This window comes from Narcine bancroftii, chromosome 11, assembly GCF_036971445.1.
Source record: "Narcine bancroftii isolate sNarBan1 chromosome 11, sNarBan1.hap1, whole genome shotgun sequence".
Classification (NCBI taxonomy): Eukaryota; Metazoa; Chordata; class Chondrichthyes; order Torpediniformes; family Narcinidae; genus Narcine; species Narcine bancroftii.
The window spans coordinates 32,882,686-32,902,339 of NC_091479.1; positions in this window are offsets into that span (position 1 = coordinate 32,882,686).

Genomic DNA, 19,654 nt, shown 5'->3' on the forward strand with positions numbered 1-19,654 from the left:
GATCATAGTTGGTTGTGAAATGAATGTCCTATGAAACTGTAAGGACTGTACCATAAACCATCTCTGCAGACAATGCAGACATATCTTACTTTGGAGCTGTGCGCACTCCCAAAAGAACGCATGGTAACTCATCAATCTAATTGAGGATGGAGCAGAGACAACGCTGGTGGAAGCATTCTAGGAGATAAAACACAGTTACATAATTCCAAGAAAGTGGTGTCACATGACGGCAAGGTTCTAAAGACAGCTTTTGTCATCTTGGCCTTCATTAATTAACATACTGAAAATAGGATTTGAGAAGTTATGGTGAGGTTGTATCAGATGTTGGTGAGCCCACATTTGGAGTATTGTGTGCAGTTCTGGTCGCCTAGCTACAGGAAGGGTATTAGTAAGATTGAAAGAGTGCAGAGAAGATTTACTAGGAAGCTGCCAGGTCTTCAGGAGTTGAGCTACAGGGAAAGGTTGAACAGGTTGGGACTTTATTCCTTGGAGTGTTGAAAAATGAGTAAGAGATTGCTTAAAGTGGCATATGAATGGGAAAAAAGGCTGAGAAAGACTGCAGTCGACCCAATTGTGAAGGAAAATTTTGCTTGAGAAAAATTGTCATTGGCCCATTTCTTCTGGAGTTATGAAACCACTCACAGAACAAGTCAATGACGTACGATTAAAACAGAGGTTTTCAAACTTTTTCTTTCCAATCTTAAGTAATCCCTTACTAATAGAGCACTTCTGACACAAGGATTAAGTGGAAAATGATCCGGGGGGTGGGGGTGGGGGTGTGGAGGAGGAGTTTGAAAATCACTGCTCCAGAGGAAAAGGTTTCTCCATCTCCTTTTTAAGCAGACATCCTTTTATTCTGAGGTTGTGCCAGCTGGTCATAAACTCTCCCAGTACTGGCAAAATCCTCTCTATCCAGCCCTTTCACTATTCATCAGATTTCAATGAGGTCCTGCCTCATCCTTCTAAACTCGGGCGAGTCCAGGCCCAGAACCATCAAATGCTCCTCAAACATTATTCCTCTCATCCCCAGGATCATTCTTGTAAACCACCTCTGGGCCATCACATCCTCTCTTAGAAATGGGGCCTAAAATTGCTTACAACACTAACAAGATCAGGACAACCAGAAGGTGGTAATGTGAGGGGAAGCCAGCTGCAGGACTGCCTCGAGTCGCTGGATTGGATGGGGTTCAAGGATTCAGCTGAGGGGAGGTGGAGGGGGGGGGGTCGTGGAAAGATGGCATCGGAAAATGACGTGAGAAGACACCTCTCCCTGACTGAACTGTTCAATACTCGAACTGTAGTGACTTTTTTGACTTTATCAATGTTTTGAACAGTAATTTACTACAGTAGGATTCTGGAAATGAAGAAAGGAAAAAAGCAGTGTTGGGCATGACCAGTTGGCCCAATAATCACAGAGACAAAGACTGAGGTGAACGATAGGCTTTATTACACACAAGACTGGAGGCCCGCGCCCAAGCTAGGTAACTGAAGGGATGGAAGAGGTGGCTCAACCTTTATGGCCCAGGTTCAAGTGAGGGAAGTGAAGGCCAGGGTCACAGGGGAGGAGTCCAGGGAGGTGTCTCGGAGAGGATGTCATCAGGAGGGTGGGCCAGCCCATGCCTGTACTGGTCAGTTCATACAATACCATTTCATTACCAGCAACTTAGAAAAAACCTAGGTTTTCAACCTGTGAAAAGTGCAGAAGAAGCAAGGCCGACCTTCCAGAAGGAACCTCAGGAGCAGTTATAGATAGATCCAAATCCTCAACGTGGAACTCAAGAGAAGATGGAAGAAACGTCCGCATTCTCTGCGCCTCCAGGGATGCAAGATGTCACCAAGGTCTTTGGTCTGGCGGCGGGCCAGGAGAACCGCGAGCATGGAATCCGACCCAAGCCTGGCTTGACTAAGGAGAGCGGGGTGTGGGTGCCCGAATGTGAGCGCGAGTTCGCAGGAAGGCGAATGACTGTATGCAGCGGCCCATCTGGAGATGCTCCTCTGGTGCTACTGAGCTTCTCAGCATGGATGGATGTTCTCACACGCAGGAAATCTATAATAGGGCTGCCAGGTATGAGGTGGAGGAGGACAACTCAGAAATTCGAGAAGAAGAGCAAGAATGACTATTTGCTGCAGTTGGACTCACTGAAGGAAGCCCTTAAGCTTAAAGAACATCTCCTTCTCCAATGAAAGCTGTTGTTTAACCACAGACACCTTCCCCAGTCTTCAAGGCCCCTGTAACAGGGATGGAAGTCAACTTCATGTCTACAGAACTGATCCAACCAAATGAAAAGATGATGTCTTCTATGACCTAAAATTTTGAAACTTTAAATGATCAATTTGCTGGTATGAAGGAAATAATGGCTGGTATGTGTGAAGAAATTACATTTATTCAAGTTGATATTAATAAGAGTTTAACAGCAGTGGACACTGGACAAGATCAATTTAAGAAGATAGAAGATGTTTTTATTGACTCTAAGGACAGTGAGGACCATTATGCAGAGAGGATGGATCATTATTGAGGATTTGTTTACAGGCTGGGATGTCCAGAAGAGAGATTTGTTAAAAAACATTGATTCGTTAGAAAATCAAAGTTGTCGTAATAATATTAAGATAGTTGGTCTGCCGGAAGATATTGATGGTTCAGATCCTGTAAATTTATTTCTGGAAATGGATTCCAGAGATGTTGGGAGTCGAGTCTTTTTAGATTGGCCTTATAGGGCGTTAAGGAGAAAACTTTTTCCGGGTCAAATGCCAAGAGCGGTTCTTTTAAGATGCTTGTGATATCAGGATAGAGAAATTATATTGCGGCTTGCAGTTCAGAAAGCTCGCCTTGATCAAACCCCAATGATGGTTCAAGGAAATAGGGTTTTATTTTATGCTGATTTAAGTCAGGAGATTATTAAGTGACAGAAAGAGTTTAATCTGCTCAAAGCAGTGCTGTGGAAGAAAGGGTATAAGTTTACTTTTCGACATCTTACGATATTTAAGGTGAATTATGGACTAGATCAGTCTCAATGTTTTGAGAGTCCTTATGGTGCATTATCTTTTGCAAATTCCTTCCCAGATTTTAAGGAATTGATAGGGAAAATGCCCGAGATTAAAATTGAGAAGGGAACAGGGAAAAGAATTGGAATCAGAATTGGTGAGTGATGTTGAAGTTGAAGCTCAAGCTCAATGTGGGTGTTATCACTGGGATGACTGATGGGTTTTAATGTTCAGTTGGGGGGTGGTGGTTGACTATACTACTTCTAAAGTCATCTGTCAAATGTGGTATTAACTGCAGCTGGACCACAGAGGGGGGTCCTCGGCTCTTAGGTTTTTACATTTTTTACAGAGGTTTCTTATTGTTTGAAAGGGGGGTTTGGGTGTTATAAAATATGTAATTGCTGTGTGAAGTGTCAATCTCAAGAGGAAATTAAGTTATGGCTCATTTAAATTTTGTGACCTTCAATGTTAAAGGACTTAATAATCTGATGAAAAGGAAAGGGAATATTGGCATATATAAAGAAAATGAAGGTTGATGTTGCCTTTTTGCAAGAAACCCATTTGTCTGAGAAAGAACATATGAAATTGATGATAGATTGTGTAGGACATGTTTTTGCATCTGCATTTAATTTGAAAGCTAGAGGTGAGTTGCAACTTTGGTTCATAAGAAGATACCGTTTCAGTTGGAATCATTCTCTGCCACATCGGGTCGAGAGCTGTCGGTGAATTGTAAAATTTTTGCTGAAGCATGGACTTTGATGAATGTTTATCCACCCAATGAAAATAATGAAGATATTATTTCTGAAACTTTTTTGAATCTGGGTCAAGCTAATGAAAATATTTTGGTTGGTGGGGATTTTAATTATGTGTTGGATAAATTTCCAAAAACTGTACAAAGAACCAAAATGGCAAAATGGATTTTAGACTCAATGAAAGATTTGAATTTGGTGGAAATGTGGAGGATGTTAATTCTGACAGAAAAAGACTTTTCTTTTTATTCACCCAGACATGATCCTTTTTTGAGTATCGACTTTTGCTTCACATCAGCACAATTACAGGGTAGATTTATACATGCAGAGTATAAGAGTAGGATTTTATCGGATCATTCCTCATTGTTAAGTAGAAGTACACAGTGCTTTTTCGAGACATCTAAAATCCGGAAAGCTCCCAACATCAGCAATTGGGGAGAGAGATGGCAGCGCGAGTCAGGCAGGTGAGATGTGGGGTGGGGGGGGGAATGGCAGTGTGACTGGAAGGGAGTAGGGGTGGATACAGCAGCATAATTTGTGTGGGCTTAAATCTGGCTTTCCGAAATCCAGAAAAATCTGAAATTTGGAACACAGTGACCCACCCCCAAGGGTTCTGGATAAAGGATTGTGCACCTGCACATGTTCTGGTTTGCATAATGTAGAGACCCCTTATCGGTGAAGATTTAATGGGATGTTATTGAAGCAACCAAAGTTTCTAAGTTATATCAAAGTCCATATTCAGTCTTATTTGCCAATTAATACATATTCAGTACAAAGTAAATTTGTTTTGTGGGATGCTTGAAAAGCTTATTTAAGAGGTCTGATAATCAATTATTCTGCAAGAATTAAGACACAGCATTTGGCAGAGAGGCAAAATTTGGAGAAGGAAATAACAATGTTAGAAAAGAAATTCCAATGAAATTCGACTGTGGATAAAAGACTTTTTTGATTCAGTTGAAACTGTTATAATATAATGCAAACATATTAATATGAAAAATTAATACAATGATCCAAATAGCATTACTATGAGTAAGGAGAAAGAGTGCATAAGGTTTTAGCTCAGCAATTAAAGACTGAACAGGCATCAGGGACAATAAATGCGATAAGAAATAATTCAGGAATCACTTTTAAACCTCAGGAAATGAATGATGAATTTCACTCATTTTACCAGAATTTATATTCTTTTGAAGTAAGTCAGGATGAGGAACGTGTTAAGTCTTTTTTAGGTCGTTTGGACTTATCGGTTTTGGACGATAAAGATAGGGCAGAAATTCCTTTCAGTGATTTAGAAATTGAAGAAGCTATATTGAATATCACCTGGAGAAGATGGGTTTACAGGAGGGTTTTAGAAAGAATTTTATGAAGTCTTGTCTCCTGTTTTGATGGATGTTCTTAAACAAGCTACAGAAGAGCAAAACCATTTCCAGAAACCTTTTCTAGACCTAGACTTAGTTATTGCAAAAAAGAAAGAGCCCCAATGAAAGTTGCCTCATATCGACCAATATCTTTATAAGATGTAGTTTATAAGATAGTAGCTAAGGTATTGGCCAATAGACTTGCGAAGTATTTATCATGTTTAATACATGTTTATCAAGCAGGTTTTATTAAGAATAGATTTTCTTCTGAAAATATTGTTCGACTGTGACGTTGATTAATGGATCAAGATATTGTTTGAATCAATCAATGATAGCGGCATTAGATGCGGGAAAAGCCTTTGATCGAGTTGAAAGGTACTTTTTATTTAAATACTTGAAAGATTTAGTTTGGACCTTTTTTACCTGGTTGGGTTAAAGACTTGTATAAAATTCCCTTGGCGAGGATGGTGATGAATGGACAAATTTCAGATACGTTTAATTTAACACGCTCCACAAGGCAAGGTTGTCCTTTGTCACCATTGGTGATAGAACCGCTGGCCCAAGCTATAAGACAAAATGATAAAATTAGTGGGATTAAAATAAATGAAAAGAATATAAAATTCATTTGTTTGCAGATGACGTACTAGTATATTTAACAAATCCTCAGTAATTGTTATGACATCTGCAAACCTGTTTGGATCAATATGGAGAAATGTCTGGTTATCAGGTTAATCGGGATAAGAGGAACATATTACCAATTACACAGGAAGATTATACTGCTTGTAAACAGATCACACAGCTTAGATGGACGAAGAATATTAAATATTTAGAGGTCATGGTTGATGCGGATTATCAACATTTGTGTAAGTTGAACTATGTTTCTCTATTGATAAAATTAAAGCTGATTTAATTAAATGGAAAAATCTTCCTTTGACATAAATGGCACATGTAAATTGTGTTGAAATGAATATTTTTCCTTGTATTCAATATCTTTTTCAATCAATTCCATGTTCGCTTCCAAAGATATTTTTTAAAGAGATATGCAGCCATCAGAATATTTTTATAAAAAGGTATTTTGGCTAGAGTATTGTTGCAAACATTGACATGGAAATATGCATTAGCATCTACAATGTCCTTATTTTCAGAATTATTCATTAAATTATTAGTTAATTATCAGTTAAAATTTATGAATATGATGTTCAAAATTAATCAACCTCCTCACTTGTCTAAAGTGGAATTAGCACAGATTTCTCATTCTATTATACATCAATGTATATTTTGATGGATTCCTCATCTTTTGCATTATTATAATTTGCCAGTATTATGACATTTATGTGATATTTGGTATAAAAGAAATCAGGCAATAGGAACTGGAGATAAGGTTTCATTTCAAATTCCATTATATCAGGATAAGTTCATATCCTTCTCGATGAATGATCTCAGTATTTAAAGATTTGCCAAATGAAAGGTATTCAAGTGTTAGCAGATTGTTTTAAAATGGGATAACTCTTTCTTTTGATAGGCTTGGGGAAAAAAATTGAGGTACCGTTAAATTCTTTGCTTGCATATTTTCAAGTACGTGCTCCAGTAGTGAAGAATTTTGGGTGGCAATTTAAGATACCTAAGTTAACTAAATTTAAAAATGTAATTGAAAATGGGGCAGAAAGGGATTTATTTCAGAAATGTATTCTTTGTTGCAAGAGAAAATGGCCAAACTGGATTTAGATAAATCAAATATTAAATGGGAGAAAGATTTATCCTTAGAATTATCCCAAGAAGAATGGACTACTATGTGTGAAGATAGTATGACTAAATTTAGTGAACTATAATTTTATACATCAGTTGTATTAAACACCAGAAAAGTTAAAAAGATATGGATTTACTCATTTGGATTTATGCTTCCTGAGATTTTACAGGAGCACAGTTGAGTCTCCTGTCTGGCTACGTCATTGGACGCTCCAGTAGCTGTAAAGCATCAGACAGGAATGATGCAGAGTTGTGAGGATCACTGGGGTCTCACTTTCTTCTGCAGATGACATTTACTGGGAATGTTGTTCAAATAGGGCTCAAGGAACTGTAAAAAGACCATTTCCATCCAGTGCACAGCATCTTTCACCACATCCATCATCAAAATCAGGACTGCCAGGCTGGGGAATAGCTTCTTCCCACAGGCTGTGAGATGGATGAAAAGTATCCTTTAAATGGGATAGTTACCCTAAATATTTATATATGTCGTCAACACAAGACTGCTTTATTCAGCCTTTGCAGGCTTCTTTTATTTACCGTGTGTCCTGGGCTCCATGGGAGAAGGTGGGACATCATTATGAGTTTGCTACTGATCCACAGAACCACAGGTTTAAATTAAGCCCTGTGAGTGTCCTGCGCCTTGTCAGGAGAATCCACAGATCAACGTGTCGATCCTTGACACGCAGAACCACGCGCGTGTGGTCTATTAAATGGACAGCTGTCTGAGTTATGCTTTCATGCACCCGCCAAAGAATTGTGCCCATTCAGCCCACTACACAGCTGTTACCCTCCCCCCCCCCAAGAACTGTCACCAGAAACTAAAGCACCAGCTGCATCGACCTTAGGTGGACCCCCTCATCATCTGTGCTGGGGGCACTGAAAGTGTGAAGCGGGATCCACATGGGCAGGCTTGCATCTGTCCACACTAAACAGCTGTGAATGCCCCCCAATGTCCAAAGTATACACAACCCCATCCTTCTTCATCACGCGGAAAGGGCCCTTATACGGTCATTGTAATGGTGCTCCTGGGACCTGTCTGTGCACAAAAACATAATCAGTGTCCAGGGGTTTTGGGGGCACATTCTGTTTAGGGGAACCATACCAGTGGGTAGGAAAAGATTTGCTGATCACAACACCATGTCGAAGCTGCTGAAGGACGTTCAGATCAGAGTTGGTGTGAAATGAATGTCCCATGAAACTGTAAGGACTGTACCATAAACCATCTCTGCGGACAATGCAGACATCTTCCTTTGGAGCCGTGCACACTCCCAATAGAACCCATGGCAATTCATCGACTAAATTGAGACCGGTGAGTAGGGCCTTCAGTTGCCGATGGAAACATTCCACAAGGCCGTTGGACTGTGGGTGAATTGTGGTGCGTGGTCTGATGCAATGTGGGTCGGGAAACCAAATCTAGCCATCCAATTAATGATGAATGCTATGGCCCTTGTTTCAGTGTCACTAGATGGAAACGAGATGGCCCCTGGCCAGAGTGTGAAACGTTCTACGACTGTTAGAATGTATCTCATGTTTTGAGATTTTGGCAATGGTCCGAGCAGATCCACATGCACATGTTCCAACCGTGTGTGTACCATCGGGAAAGGTTGAAGAAGTGCCTTAGTGTGCCGTTGAATTTTGGCAGTCTGGCATGAGGTACATGTGCAGACCAATTGCGCGACGTCTCGTGTACTGGTTTTCTGCCAGGGGATTAGCAACAAATTCTCTTCTTCGACATGCTTTAGCAGCATCCAATGCACCTACTATGTACCAGAATTTCATGTCCTCTGCCATTATGACACAAGACAAAACTAAGTTTCAGCCTTGGTTGATGGGTCTGGAAAGGAGGCAAGTGAAGTCCTAACATCGATTGGGAAACACAGTCAGTGAGAGGTCAGGATGGCTTAGAGTTTAGACAACGTGTTCAGGACTGTTTTTTGCAGCAGTATGTGGAGATGCCCATGAGATGGAGGGCAGTGTTTGATCTGTGGTTAGGGAATGAAATGGGGCAGGTGGCGGAGGTGAGCATTGGGAAGAACTTCAGATCCAGTGATCATGGGTTAATTAGATTTAGCTTAATTATGGAAAGGGATAGGTCAGGTCTGAAGTCGAAGGTCTTCGAGTGGGGGAAGGCCAGATTTGCAGAGAGTTGTGTGGGCTGATCTTTTAGCCGGAAATGATGAAGAGGAAAATTGGAGGGTATTTAAAGGTGAGATTTTGAGAGTATAGGATCATTATGTTCCAGATCGGCAGAAATGCAAGACTAGAAGTTCAAGGGAGCTGTGGATTTCTAGAAAAATTATGAATGACTCAGGATAAGAGGGAGGCCCATGCTCAATATAAGAAACAAAAGATTGATGAGATATATGATCCTTACTTATATTGAAGAAAGAACCTAAAAAGGGAAATTAGAAAGGCAAAAAGAAGATATGAAGTATCCATAGCTAATAAGGTGAAAGTGAGTCCTTCGGGTTTTTACAGATACGTGAACAGTCAAAGAGGGTTAAGGATAGAGTACGTCCACTGGAAAATGGGAACGTGTAAGTGAGAAGCTGTATGAGATGGGGGAGATATTGAACAATTTTTTTTCTTTTCTGTATTCACGAGCGAAAGGGACACTGGACTATGTGAGAAAAATGAGGTGAATAGCTTAGTTACGGAAAGGATAGGGATTAGTAAAGAGAGGGATTTGGAGCTTCTAGGATCAATAGAGTTGGATGTCTCCTGGTCCTGATGGGATTTTCCCAAGGACATTAAGGGAGGTCAGGGAGCAAATAGCCGGGGCTCTGACAATGGTGTTTCAAACATCACTGGAGGAGGGTGTGGTGTCGCGGGATTGGAGGGTTGCAAATGTTGTTCCACTGTTTAAAAAAAGCAGAAGGTGCAGGCCAAGTAATTATCGGTCAGTAAGTTTTATTTTGGTGGTGGCAAAAGTTATGGAGGGTATTCTTAGAGATAGTATGTACAAATATCTGGATAGGCAGGGAATGATCAGGGGCACCCAGAATGGGTTTATGAAGAGAAAATCATTTTAATGAATCTTGTTGAATGTTTTGAAGATGTGACAAGGAAAGTGGCTGAAGGTAGGGCGGCTGACGATATCTATTTGAATTTTTGTAAGGCTTTTGATAAAGTTCCGCATGTAAAGTTAGTTAGGAAGGTTCAGTCACTAGGGATTAATAGATAGTGAGATGGGTTCAGAGGTGGCTGTAAAACAGACAGCAGAGACTCATGGTGGACAACTGTCTGTGAGGATAGAAGCCTGTGACGAGCGGTGTGACTCAGGGATTGGTGCTGGGTCCCCTGATGTTTATCATTTATTTTCATGATTTCCATGAGGCAGTGGTTAACTGGGTAATCAAATATGCAGACGATACAAAAATAGGGGGACTGGTGGAATGTGAGGAAGGTTTTCTTGGATTACAGGATTTGGTTTGTTTGGAAAAGTGGACTGAAAGATGGCAGATGTAATTTAATGTTGACAAGTGTGAGGTGCTGCATTCTGGAAAAAATAATCTTAATATTTACATATGCAGTTCAGGGATGGGCATCGAGGAAGGCAGAGGAACAGAGGGACCTTGAGTTATGGTACAGATTTCCTTGAAGGTGGTTTCCCATGTAGACAGGGTAGTTAAGAAGGCATGTGACATGCTGGCCTTCATAAATCATAGCATAGACTTTCTTTGGCTTGGCTTCGCGGACGAAGATTTATGGAGGGGGTAAATGTCCACGTCAGCTGCAGGCTCGTTTGTGGCTGACAAGTCCGATGTGGGACAGGCAGACACGGTTGCAGCGGTTGCGGGGGAAAATTGGTTGGTTGGGGTTGGGTGTTGGGTTTTTCCTCCTTTGTCTTTTGTCAGTGAGGTGGGGCATAGACTAGAGTATAGCTGTTTAAGGCATTGGTGAGGCCATGTGCAGAGAAGATTTACAAAAATGTTGCCTGACTTACAACATCTAGAGTGCAGAAGAAGATGAAGGAGACAGCGACTTTATTCATTGGAACGTAGACGGTTGAAGGGGGTTATGATAGAGGTATTTAAAATTAGGAAGGGAATAGATAGGCAAGACATGAGTAGACTCTTTCCACTGAGGGCAGGGGAGGCTGGAACAAGAGGACATGAGTTAGGGGTAAGGGGGAAAAACTTCAGGAGAAATGTTAGAGGATACTTCTTCACTCAGAGAGTGGTGGCAGAATGGAATGATCTTCCAGAAGAGATAGTTGCGGCAGGGTCCTTTCTGTCATTGAAGAGAATGTTGGATGTGTACATGGATATGAGGGGGTTGGAGGATATGGGCAGAGTGTGGAAAAGGGCTGGGGAATGGTTAGGGAGTGGAGTGGTTCATGTGAAATGGCATGCACTCGAAAGGCTGATATGGCCTGTTTCCATGCTGTAAATTGTCATATGGTTATATGTGCCGGGCTCCACGAGACAAGGTGGGACATATTGAAGTGTTTGCTGCCGGCAGGTTTAAATTAAGTCCCGTGAGTATCCCACACTTTCTGGCAGGAGTCTCCACAGATCAACGTGCCATTCCTCGGCCCGCTGCACCATGTGCAGTCCATTAAATGGGTGAGAACACAGCTGTCTGTCTTATGTTTTCGTGCACCCACTGAACAACTCTTATTCTGCCTTGTCTCAGTGACGAGCATCCAGTCCAGAGACCTCCATTCCCCTCATATCCCTGAACTTGTCCAAATTCTTCAATGCTAATATTGAGCTCATATTTCCTCATGCAGCTGGCAGCTTGTTCCACTCTCCCACCACCTTGTGTGGAGAAGCTCCCCCTCATGTTTCATCTAAACTTTTCCTCTTTCATCCCTGGCCCATGTATTAAGGACTTTTCCAAGAGGCGGAGTCTGAAGAAAACAACCTCTATCCTCAAGGACCCTCACCACCCAGGCCAGGCTTTCTTCACCCTGCTATCACCAGGGAAACAGGTCCAGGAGCCTGAAGACGAACACCCAATGGTACAAACACAGCTTCTCCCCCTCTGCCATCAGATTTCTCAATGGACAAGGAACCACAGTCACTCTCTCACTTACTCTTCATTTTGCACAAATAGATTTCTTTTTTAAAAATGTAATTTCTAGCAATATTTGCACCTGTATTGTTGCCACAAAATGACAAATATTGTGACATGTTCATCATAATAAATTTTTAATTCTGAACACTGCGTGTACATCAGAAAACGGTCATAGCTCAGAAATCAATTTGAAAAGATGAATTAACTATTTCCATGCACCCTTCCCTTTTACGTCTATTTTTCTAAATCCACTCCATAATCGAGACATCTCCACTTAACCCAACCGACATTTCTTCAACTATTTAAAGCACTCAGTAATACAGCAAGGCAGTAAAATAAAAATTCAACGCTGGAAATACTCGGCAGGCCATCTACTGGAAAAATAATCGGCCTTAAAACCCTCAGGTTGATAACCTTTCACTGGGATTCAAAAAGATGATCAAACAAACCTGATTCTCTTTGCTGAGAAAAAGAGGAGAGATAACAAACTGAACAAGTGGGATGAAAAGCCCGAGCAGCAGAATTGGCTGCTGGATGAGTGAAGTCGACTCATTGATCAACACATCTGTCTGGATGGAGGGGTAAAGGATAAACAAGACAACATGATGCCGTCACTGTGAGGTACAATACGACAGCTGAAGGAATGGTGAAAATACTTGTTTTTGGATCAATGTGACAAAATTTGACCTGACAAAAGAAAACAAAATTCCTTTGCTCTGCCAGATCAAGGGACACAATAAAATAATCCAAAAGCCAACGATATGAAATTGAACAGCCAATTTATAGAAATTGGTAGCAAGAGATAAAACACAGTTACATAATTCCATGAAAGTGGTGTCACAGGAAGAGAGGGTTCTAAAGACAGCTTTTGTCATCTTGGCCTTCATTAATTAAAATGTTAAAAATAGGAGTTGGGAAGTTATGGTGAGGTTGTATAAGATGTTGGTGAGGCCAAATTTGGAGTATTGTGTGCAGTTCTGGTCACCTAGCTACAGGAAGGGTATTAGTAAGATTGATAGAGTGCAGAGAAGATTTACTTGCACGCTGCCAGGTCTTCCTGAGTTAAGCTCCAGGGAAAGGTTGAACAGGATTGGACTTTATTCCTTGGAGTCTCGAAAAATAAGTAAGAGATTGCTTAAAGTGGCACTTGAATGGGAAAATAGGGTGAGAAAGACTGCCGAAGACCCAATTGTGAAAGAAAGATTTTGCTTGAGATAAATTGTCATTGGCCCATTTCCTCTGGAGTTATGAAACCACGCACAGAACAAGTCAATGTCATACGATTAAAACAGTGGTTTTCAAACTTTTTTTCCCCAATCACATAGCTCATTAAGTAATTCCTTACTAACAGAGCACTTCTGGCAAAGGGATTAAGTGGAATATGATCCAGGCGGTGGGGGTGTGGAGGAGGAGTTTGAAAATCACTGCTCTAGATGAAAAGATTTCTCCATCTCCGTTTTAAGCAGACATCCTTTTATTCTGAGGTTGTGCCCACTGGTCCTAAACTCTCCCAGTACTGGCAAAATCCTCTCTATCCAGCCCTTTCACTATTCATCAGATTTCAATGAGGTCCTGCCTCATCCTTATCAACTCGGGCGAGTCCAGGCCCAGAACCATCAAATGCTCCTCAAACATTATTCCTCTCATCCCCAGGGTCATTCTTGTAAAACAAGTCTGGGCCATCACATCCTCTCTTAGAAATGGGGCCTAAAATTGCTCACAACCCTTACGAGATCAGGACAACCAGAAGGTGGTCACGTGAGGGGGAAGACAGCTGCGGGTCTGCCTAGAGTCCATGGATTGGATGGTGTTCAAGGAGTCAGCTGAGGTGGGGGGGGGGGGGTCTCGTGGCAAGATGGCGTAGGAAAAAGAAGTTCGAAGACACCTCTCCCTGACTGAACTGTTCAATACTCGAACTGTAATGTCTTGTTTGACTTTATCAATGTTTTGAACAATAATTTTCTACTGTAGAATTCTGGAAATGAAGAAAGGAAAAAGAAACAGTGTTGGGCATGATCAGTTGCCCCAATTATCACAGAGACAATGACTGAGGGGAACGATAGGCTTTATTACACACAAGACTGCAGGCCCGGGTCCAAGTGAGGGAAGTGAAGGCCTGGATCACAGGGGAGGAGTCCAGGGAGGAGTCCAGGAGAGGATGTCATCAGGAGGAGGCGGGGTGCCAGCCCATGCTTGTACTGGTCAGTACATACAATATCATTTCATTACAAGCAACTTAGAAAAAACCTAGGTTGTCAACCTGTGAAAAGTGCAGAAGAAGCAAGGATGACCTTCCAGAAGGAACCTCAGGACAAGTTAGACATGGATCTGAATCCTCAACGTGCAAGTCGGGAGCAGCTGGAAGAAATGTCTGAAACCTCCGCACATCCGGCGATGAAAGATGGCGCCAAGATTTTTGGCCGGGCCAGGAAGAGCGCAAGTAAGGAATTCGACACGAGCCGGGCTTGACTATGGAGAGTGGGGGGTGAATGCCCGAATGTGAGCTCTAGATACCGGGAAGGGGACTTCCTGTTTGCAGCGGAGCATCTGGAGATGTTCTCACTTGCAGGAAATTCTGGATCCGATCTACAGTCCGGCTGCCAGGTATGATGTGGAAGAGAAGAGGTGGAGGAGGACAACTCAGAGGTTCAAGAAGAAGAAGAGCAAGAATTACTAATTGCTGCAGTTGGACTCAATGAAGGGAGGCCTAAGGCTTGAAGAACATCTCCTTCTCCAATGAAAGCTGTTGTTTCACCAGATACCTTCCCCAGACTTCAAGGCCCCTCTACAGAACTGATCCATCAAAATGAAAATATGATGTCTTTTGTGAACAAAGGTTTTGAAACTTTAAATGATCAATTTGCTGGGATGAAGGAAAAAAATGGCAGGTATGTGTGAAGAAATTACATCTATTGAAGTTGATATTAATAAGAGTTTAACAGCAGTGGACACTGGACAAGATCAATTTAAGAGGATAGAGGAAGTTTTTATTGACTGTAAGGACCGTGTGGACCATTATGCAGAGAGAATGGATCATATTGAGGATTTATTTACAGGCTGGGATGTCCAGAAGAGAGATTTGTTACAAAACATTGATTCGTTGGAAAATCAAAGTTGACGTAATAATATTAAGATAGTTGGTCTGCTGGAAGATATTGAAGATTCAGATCCTGTAAAATTATTTTTGGAAATGGATTCCAGAGATGTTGGGAGTTGAGTTTTTTTAGATCGGGCTCAGAGGGCGTTAAGGAGAAAATCTTTTCCGGGTCAAATGCCAAGAGCGGTTCTTTTAAGATGTTTGCGATATCAGGATAGAGAAATGATTTTGCGGCTTGCGGTTCAGAAAGCTCGCCTTGATCAAAGCCCTATGATGGTTCAAGGCAATAGGGTTTTATTTTATGCTGATTTAAGTCAGGAGATTATTAAGTGACGGAAAGAGATTAATCTGGCCAAAGCAGTTCTGTGGATGAAAGGGTATAAGTTTACTTTACTTTATGGGCCAGATCAGTCTCAATGTTTTGAGAGTCCTTATGGTGCATTAACTTTTGTGAATTCCTTCCCAGATTTGAAGGAATCAATGGGGAAAATGTCTGAGGGTAAGATTGGTATGGGTATGGGGAAAAGAAGTTGGAATCAGAATTGGTGAGTGTTGTTGAAGATGAAGCTCAAGCTCAATGTGGGTGTTATCACTGGGATGACTGATGGGTTTTAATGTTCGGTTGGGGGGTGGTGGTTGACTCGACTACTTCTAAAGTCATCTGCCACTTGTGGTATTAGCTGCACCAGGTCCACAGAGGGGGATCCAACTCTTATACTCATAGGTTTTTTTACAGGATTTTCTTCTTTGAAAAGAGGGGTTTGGTTTTTTTTGTAGATATATAATTGTAATTGCTGTGTTAAGTGTCAATCTCAGGAGGAAATTAAGTTTTGGCTCATTTCAATTTTGTGATCTTTAATGTTAAAGGACAATAATCCGATTGAAAGAAAGTGAATATTGGCATATATAAAGAAAATGAAGGTTGATCTTGCTTTTTTGCAAGAACCTCATTTGTCTGAGAAAGAACATATGAAATTGAAAAGAGATTGGGTCGGACATGTTTTTCATCTTCATTTAATTCGAAAGCTTGAGGTGTTGCTACTTTGGTTCATAAGAAGATACCGTTTCAGTTGGAATCATTCTCTGCCAAATCATTTTCTTGAAGACAATCAAGATAACTGACCTGTTCATGGAGCACTGTGCCTGGACTCAGATTCACAAACTCACCTGGCAAGGTCAGCATACAGCCATAGACAAGCTCTACCACTGAACATCCATGATCTGCCCTAACAGCAGTAGGCATGCGAAGGAGAACCATGGGCAAACGTTTGCTCCATGGAGATGCATCACCACCTGCTTTCGATTGTCAATGACAATGCTCAGAGAAGCTGTTGGCCCTGAAATGCTTAGCGATAATTCAGGTCGTGCCCAGAGGATCAGTGAGAGCTCGGACCAATGCTGACTCGAACTGAGACTCTTGATCTGTTGTAATAGTTTGTCCAGAACATCAAAAGATGGAATCCAATGATCCACAAAAGTCCAAGCAATTGTCTCTGCAGAGATGCCGATGATAGGAATTACATCCTGCCACCTGGTAGTCCTGTCCTCACCCGTGAGCAGATAAGTACATTGCTGACTTGGCGGAAGTGGACCTTCCAAGCCACAAGGTGCACGTGCTGGAAATGGGAATCCAAAACAACAAAATCCCCCAGCTTGAATTTCATGTGCCTGGAGACTTTAGGGCGTTGAACCAGCAAGCGAGTCCTTGCCCATAATCCAACATTCTGTTTAACATGAAACCAGATAAAATTTTCCTTAACCAGTTTGATTGATGCTCTTCTACCAGGAAGAGATAGATTGTGAAGAGAAAATCTCCTGCCACATAGCTGCCACACAAACGGCAGTGTCCTTCCTGTTGGGGGAAAAAAAATCAGAGGCCAACTTTTCACCCGATTCATCCAGGGTCACATCTTGAAGATGGAGACCAGAGTTGATCTGGTTTCACCTGATGAAATCGGCATTAGTGTGCCGTGCATGAGCCACGGCAGTGAAATCAATGGCAATTGTTGGATGTAATGTCGCGCCTGGATAGGGCACCAGCCACAGCATTCGCTTTTCCTCAGATATGCTGTGTGTCCGATGAAAATTGTATGATGAACTCCAAGTGCCAAATCTCTCTGCACAAATAGAGATGTGTGCTTCTACTTTCAGTATGCAGAAGAGACTGGTGGTCTGTACAAATTGTGTAAGAATGACCTTCCAATTAAAAGCTGAAATATTGAATTGGAAATTTGGATTTATGAGAGAATTACAAATAAATTTGTTTCAAAATTGTATCTACTATTTCAAGAGGAATCTCCAAACCCAGACTTGAATAAATCAAAAGAAAGATGGGAATTGCATTTGGGAACTGAAATTGACCCTTTTTGCTTGTCTGACATTTGTTGAGACAGTAATTAATGTTTTTGATAGAATAGTTAATTACAAATTTATCCATCAATTATATTTAATGCTATATCAATTAATTTATTGCAATTTTTTCAAATTTATGTCTTAGATGTGGCACAGAAATTGGTACGTTTATACATTCTCTCTGGTCATGTCTCAAGGTGACATCATTTTGGAAAGATGTGGGCAAGTTTTTGGAACAAATTATAATAATGTTTACTATCAACACCTGAGCATTTACTTTTGGGAAATGTATATGATTTGGAAGCCTAATTCAATTTCTCAAAGAACAATTAATTATTTTTATAAGTTGCATTTACAGTGGCCAGGAGATGTATAGCAATTCCATGGAAATCTGAATCCCATCTTAAAATTGATTGTGGGGAAATGCAAAATTGTATTCCCTTAGCAAAGGTGACGTATAATATTAACTGGGTATGATAAATTATTCAAAATATGGAAACCATATTTAGATATGGGTTTGGATATCTAATGTATTCACTTCTCCACCCCACCACCACTTTTCATTAATCTTAATGGTTGAACCTTATCATGTTGGTTTAATTCTAATATTTTTTTAATGTCCTGCCTTTCCTTTTGGGAGGAAATAGTTATCACAGGAGCTTTGAACCTAGATCTGTTTTTTTTTTCATAATACTTTTCTTCTCTTCTCATTTTTATGGACAGTACAACCATTTATTTGTTATTCTATTTTGATCAATGTATCATTTGGATACGATTCTGGTATTATATTGTACTGTATACAAAACTATAAATTAAAACAAAAACTGAAATGTTTCACTGCGCGATAGATAGCTAAGAGTTCTTGCCCAAATGTACTATACTTTGCCTGAGCCAGTGACCGCTTGGCTGAAAAAAAACACCGGAGGTTCCAATTGCCCACAGACTCATTGTTCGAACACTGCTCCCACAGCACTGACAGATGCATCTGTGGTAAGAGAGCAAGATCTTGGGCATTTGATGTACAACCTTAGTGACATTTGTCAGAACAGCGTTCACATCATGGAAAGTATAAACAGGATGGTCTCTCAAAGATAATGTCTTTTTGAAGCAGACATCAGATCCTTTGAGTCGTTCAGCAAGAGGTGCAGTGGCATTCACCAGGAAACAGCAATAAAAATTCCTCATACCTCAAAACCATCACAACTGGCCAAACGTAACAGAGGGAGGAAATTCTCAAATTTCACGCACTTTCCATTCATCAGGCAAAATACCATGTGGCATAACTCTAGCTCCCAAAAATACAAGATCAGAAACACCAGAAACACTTTCCTGGGATTGATCACGGTACCACATTCCTCAAGCCTTAGAAACAATGAGATTAGGTGGCTCTTGTGCTCCTTTTCATCCACACTTACAACCAGAATCTCCTCAATCAACACAAGTACCAAACAAACCCAAGGACAGTGAGTTCGTGGTCCACGAATCACTGGAATTTCTGAGCTGCATTCCATAGACCGAATGGTTTTCTCAGAAACACAAACATGCCGAACGGGAGCATCACTGCTGTCTTTGTGACATCCAAAGACTCAAATGGAATCTAATAGTAAGCACGTACTGGATCTATTTTGGCAAATGCAGATTTGTCATGGAGGTTTGCTGAGAAGTCTTGTAAATTTGGAATATTGTATCAGTCAGGCATGGTGGAATTGTTCAGGGGACGATCATCTCTGCAAGGCCACCAATCTCTAGTTTTTTCAGAACCACATACAATCGTGAAGCCCAACAGCTGTCAGATCTGTGGGCTAGGCACAATTCTTGCCATTCCAATTTTGAGATTTTAAGATAATCCGGGGTATTACAAGCCTGTGTCTCATAGACCCTGCCTTTATATGGTGGCTTATTGCATGTCTGCACACCATTATGATGGGGACACGAGGCGAAGAAAAGACTTGAGGAAGGCTTGGAAAGGGCAGGAGACAGGTTGAAGGCTTGTCAGGCAGCAGATGGCATTGGAAGGACAATAAATGTAGCTCACTTGCATTCAAGAGCTGCAGTCCACACAACGGCATTTTGTCAAATACATCACTGAAAAGTGTGACAAGAAATTCTCTCCCAAAGTGGAACTCACCACATTTACAACTGAAAACCCACCCAAAACGATGTGAAGCTGAAATGAAATGCGAGTGACCTCTGGGCATATTTGAATAAGAGAATCATTTGTAGCTGAATGAACACATGACATATTAGCAAATCTATGTTCCTCAGGAGTTGGAGGGACAGGCACCGCTCCAAAGTGACAGATAGTTTTGGAGTTTTACATCGAGATGCCAAACTAATAACCTATTGTAACA